Raw genomic sequence first — 6,000 nt, forward strand, 5'->3', positions numbered from 1 at the left:
GGCACGTGGAGCGCATGCTCACCTGAAGTGGAGCACCCAAAGGGACACACATCTGGAAGAACTCCAGCTACTGCACAGGGTGAGTAACCTCTCTTTTTTTCAATGACACCTGTAAAATAACCCAAACCCAAAGAAGAACCACATTTTCTTCAAATTATGCACTGTAATACAATTATGCAAACATGCAGCCTTCAATGGGTTTGCACAGCTGTAACTGATTGGAATTTAGTAAACCCTTCTATTAAGAAGGAACAGAATCCAGATCACTCCTATTCAGGTTCTTATGCTGTGCCCATCACCATGGTATTGGAAAGCCTCCCTCTTAGCTATGTTGGCTCTGTAAGGCTAATTAAAGTAAAAAGCAGATTTGTTTAGTGAAAAGGTGTCATGCACACAATCACTTTTCAGAGTCAAGTAGCACTCTAATCCAGTTCTTACTTCTATCACCCCATACACTCCTCCTAAACATAGTGAGGGGAAATGGGCACTGTTGGTAGTCCATTGCTGACAATGATGACGTTTTGTCATAGTTCTTGGCTATGCATATCACTCTGAATTTCGAACCCTGATGCACAGTCGGCTGCACTGAGGGCATGGGAAGTCTCTATCTATGATGTTTGATGATGCAGCTCTGTGGTGCCTTTCATGTGCAACCTGGAGATGATTTAGTTGATCCCACTCAAACTTGTCACATGTTGATCTTGTCAGAGACTGCCAGTGAGTCCTGTTCTGAGCCATTTGCTCAAGTTCTTTGGGATTGATGCCAGCCCACTGGAGACTGGTCTTCAGATTATCTTTGAAGCGCTTATATGGACAAGGCTTCTTTCTTTTGCCCTGACTCAGCTCCTCATACAAGATCTGTTTTGGGAGACAGTGGTCTTCCATTCTGATGACATGTCTGGTCCACCTATGTTGTGCTCTCAGTAATGTTTCCTCAATGCTTGTTGTGTTTGCTTTCTCTCGAGGACTTTAATATTGATCATTCTGTCCTGCCAGCGAAGGCTCATTATTGTGAAATTGCTCAAGCTATTTAATGTGATGTCTATAAAGAGTCTACGTCTCAGATCCATATAGGAGAGATGTTAGAACCACTGCACTATAGATCTTCAATTTGGTGGAGAGAAGGATGTTGTGTTGGCAAAGAACTTTTGTTCGGAGTCGGCCAATGGCCTGGCTGGCTTTACTAATTCTGGAGGAAATTTCCTTATAAAGGGAACCATTACTTGAGATGCTGCTGCCCAAATACTTGAACTGATCCACATTTTTCAACTGTGTGCCTTGGATGAAGATGGCTGGCACTGGGGCATTGGAATGAGGTGCTGTTTGGAACAAGACCTCTGTCTTCCCAAGACTGAAGGTAAGGCCAAACAGCTGGGATGCTTCAGAAAATCTATCAACCATGACCTGAAGGTCATCATATCTATGGGCCCTCAAGATGCAGTGATCTGCAAAAAGTGTCTCGACAAGAAGCCTCTTCAGTGTCTTGATCTTAGCATTGAGTCTTCGAAGATCAAAGAGAGAGCCATCGAGTTGGTAGTGGATGTAGATCCCCTGATCCAAGTTCCTTGTCATATGGCTGAGGACACAGGCAAAGAATAGATTGAACAGCACTGAAGCAAGTATGCAGCCTTGCTTCACTTCATTCAAGATTTCGAATGCCTCAGAAAAGTCACCGCTGGAGAGTTCTTGCACTGTCATGTGGTCATGGAACAGACAGATGACTTGTATGAACCTTCTTGGGCAGCCCAGTTTTATGTAGAATGGCCCACAGACCCTCTCTGTTGACAGTATCAAAAGCGTTGTCAAATTGATGAGAACTGCATACAGGTCCATGTTCTGCTCTAATAATTTTTCCTGAACCTACCTTATAATAAAGATCATGTCCATAGTACTACGACCTGGTCTGAAACCACAATGCACTTTTGGCAAATTCTCCTCAGATATGTTTGCAATGAGTCTGTTCAGCAGAATGATGGCTAGTATTTTCCCTGCTGTACAGAGGAGAGCAATCCCTCTATAGTTTCCGCAGTCAGCTTTGCAGCCTTTGTTTTTGAACAGTGATACAATAATAGCATATTTGAAGTCTTGTGGCATTTCTTCTTCCTCCCAAATGCTACTCAAGATGTCATGAAACACCTCGGTAGCCATTGGGCCTTCTACTTTATACAGTTCTGCTGGGATACCATCCTTTCTAGGTGCTTTGCCAGAATACAGTTGTTTGATGGTTTTTATAACTTCCTCAACTAATGGCAATGAGGACTACCCATTACCTAAAATACGTTTAAAATGTTTTTATTGAAGTTTATGAATAATACAAGATGAAATACATCCTGGTAAATAAAGTACCAAGGAAAATACAAAGTAAGCAAATAGACGCACACACAATTCAATACATGGAGATGAGTGTGAATTAGTGGGGCTCCATAAATCTAAGCTTTGTACAACAGAATGTTTTCTGCAAAAGTACAAGAAAACAATTAACAAGTCAAAACTCAGAAAAACAGTGATAAACCATTGAGTTCCTATTAATGACATTTTTAGAATTTCTCTTAAATGAAGAGCACTACGGTTGAGAGTTTAATGAAGGAGGTTAATGGATGCCATATCAAATCAGCCACTTTCCTTTCCTTTACAAGAGGGAGGAGTAAATCTTTTCCTAGATTTCAGTCTGCAGGAGGCTGTTTAGCATTCCAGAGCAACAAGATAGATATCTGCCATTTATTCATAGATTATAAAGCCTCATCAGCTAGTCTGACCCACTGCATAACATAAGCCATAGAACTTCCCTGGATTAATTGCTGTTCGAACTAGAGCAGATCTTTTAGAAAAAATCCAATCTTGATTTAAAAATTCTCAGTGATGGAGAACCCAGGATAACCCTTGGTAAGTTGTTCCAATGGTTAATTACCCTGACTGTTAAAAATTTGCACATCACTTCCAGTCTGAAGTTTTCTAGGTTCAACTTCCAGCCGCTGGATCTTTTTATATTTTTCTCTGTTAGATTGAAGAGCCCATTATCAATTTTTTTGTTGCTCATGTAGATACTTATAGATGAAGGATGGGCAAACTTTTTGGCCTGAGGGCCACATCGGGGTTCTGAAACTGTATGGAGGCTTTGCCTCCCCAGACAGTTTGGCCCGCCCCCTCCCACTGCCCCCCTCAGAACCACCAACCCATTCAACGCCCCCCTGCTCCTTGTCCCCGACCACCCCCTCCCAGGACCCCCTGCCACTAACCGTCCCCCCCCAGGACCCCACCCCCTATCCAACCCTCTGTCCCCTGACTGCCCCAACCCCTATCCACACTCCCACCCCTGACAGGCCTCCCCCCGGGACTCCCACACCTATCCAACCCCCTGTTCCCTGTCCCTGACCGCCCTCCCCCAGAACCTCTGCCCCATCCAACCGCCCCCTGCTCCATGTCCCCTGACTGCCCCCCGGGACTCCCTACCCCTTATCCAATCCCTCCCCCCCACTCCCTGTCCCCTTACCATGCCACTCAGAGCAGCAGGACTGGCAGCCGCACTGCTCGGCCGGAGCCAGCCACGCCGCCGTGCTGCCCGGCAGGAGCTTGCAGCACCACCACCTAGAGCGCTGGCGGCAGGGTGAGCTGAGGCTGCAGGGCAGGGGGGACAGCAGGGGAGGGGCTGGGGGCCAGATGTGGCCAGGCAGGATGGCCTTGTGAGCCAGATGTGGCCCACGGGCCATAGTTTGCCAACCTCTGTTATAGACTGTGAACAAGTCTTCCTTTAACCTTCTTTTTCTTAAGCTAAATAGATTGAGCTCCTTGAATCTTTCACTTTAAGACATGTTTTCTAATCCCTTAATCATTCTCATGGCCATAGGCATCAACTCCATGGGTGCTCCAGGGCTGGAGTACCCATGGAAAAAAATTAGCACATGCTTAGCATGCACTGGCAGCCAACCCCCGCCCCTCCCCAGCGCCTCCTGCATGCCGGCGGTCCTGCTGATCAACTCCTCCCCATCCCTCCCAGCACCTCCCGCCCGCTGCAATCAGCTGTTTCATGGCATGCATGAGGCTCTGGGGGGAAGCAGGATGAGTAGGGATGAGGCACGCTCAGGGAAGGGGGTGGAACTGGGTGTGAAGAGGTGTGGAAGAAGCAGGGTGGTGGTGGGAAGAGGCAGGGGAGCGGGGACTTGGGAGAAGGGGTGGGGTGGGGTGGGGGAGGGGCCTGGAGTGGAGCAGGGGTGGGAAGGAGCAGGACGGGGCTTGGGGGAAGCATTCAGGTGGGGGCTGGACCTGGGGCAAAGTCGGGGGTTGAGCATCCCCTGGGCCAGGACAAAGCCAGCGCCTATGCTCATGGCTCTTCTCTGCACTCTCTTCAGTTTATCAACATCCTTCCTGAACTGTGGACACCAGAACTGGCATAGTAGTTAGGTAGCAAAATACAGTGCCAAATATAGAAGTAATAGAAACTCTCTATTCATCTCAAGATTCTCCTGTTTATACCACAAAGAGCTTCTACATTCACTTAAAGGGCAACATTTAGAAATTTTGGAACATAACTTTTAATATGGATATTCCCAAAGCTATGTAGAATGTGAGGAAGCAATGTTAAAATGCAGCTGTACCATAAAAGGTGACATGTAAAAATGGCATAATTGAATTTCAAATTCTTAGTCTGTCACTGATTTTCATATCAGTTTGCTTAGTTTTCAGATAAAACTCTTTTTTTCCTAACTGTCATACCCACTTGGAATCCAAAAGTCAAGCTGGTTCCTTTCCATCTTGTGCATCATCTCCAGTAATAGAAATTCTGCAGGTAAATTATGCCTTCAACTACTCCTGGCAACATCCTGTATTCAGATTATGCCTTCAGAGACACCTGTGAAACCCCATTATTAACATTCCCTGAATTTGCACAAATGTAGCTGATGTAATTAATCTGGTCTGCAGAACCTCTATGACTGAGGATAATGTACAAGATGAAAAGAACTCTGGTTGATTTCTAGATCCCAAGGTGAATTTGTAGAACTGGGAAATAGAAAAAAAAAGTCTTTACCTTCATACTGAATAAATTTTATATGACAATGCAATGAATATGGAAACCAACAATGTCATTCATAGAAAGTCAGCACTTCAAGAATATTAAAAATAAAATCTGTGACTCATGTCTGAATGGAAAGTGAGGGGAGAAAAGAATCAGATCACATATATTAATCTGCTGTGTTTTTACATCTCTAGCACTATGGAGAGATCTGTCTCTGAAAAGAGGACCTTTGATATAGGATGAGATATAGCTTGGGACTTTCAAAAGGGGCTTACAGGACCTATTTGTCCAAGTCCCACTGAAAGCCAGTGGGAGTTGGGCGTCTGATTCCCTTAGCTCTTTTGAAAATCTCAGACCCCACATTCCTATATCTGGCATTAGTAGCTATGTATTTTCCAGTGCATGTGTCTTTCCTGGAGGTACTGGAGCAATCGTATCTAAAATGAATTCCAATGCATATTTGATGCAAGGTAACTGGCTAGCCCAGTACAGATAAGTAAAAATCTTCATATTATAAGAATTCAACCTGAAGGAATTGCCAGGAGATACATTAACGTTATTTAGCTCATCAGATAAGGTTAGTATATATACATTCCATGTTTAAGCTATAGGAACAGAAAAAGTAAAGTTCCTTTGTGATTGAAGTGAACTGAGATTTCAAAAGATATGTATTCCTATCTTTGGACTATACTGTATCAGCTAACTTGAGACAAGGGGCCAGATCTTCACTGGAGCTATTCCAGTTTACCCAAGCTGGTGATCAGTTCTCCATTGTTAAATATTACTCTCTAGGAGATCTGAGTGTGACTATTCTGAGAAGTATGGAGAACTTGATGACTGGTTGAATGACAGTCATGGAGAGCTGATTTTATTTATTTACCTGATTTATAAGAGACACTGAGTTCTGAATCAAATGAAAGGTTATCTAGTATTCACATTCTTATCCCGTGTAACTGTGTAATCGCCATTATCGTCGTCCCTATCCCCCC

This window comes from Lepidochelys olivacea, assembly GCF_965140295.1.
Source record: "Lepidochelys olivacea isolate rLepOli2 genome assembly, chromosome: 5".
NCBI classification, from domain to species: Eukaryota; Metazoa; Chordata; order Testudines; family Cheloniidae; genus Lepidochelys; species Lepidochelys olivacea.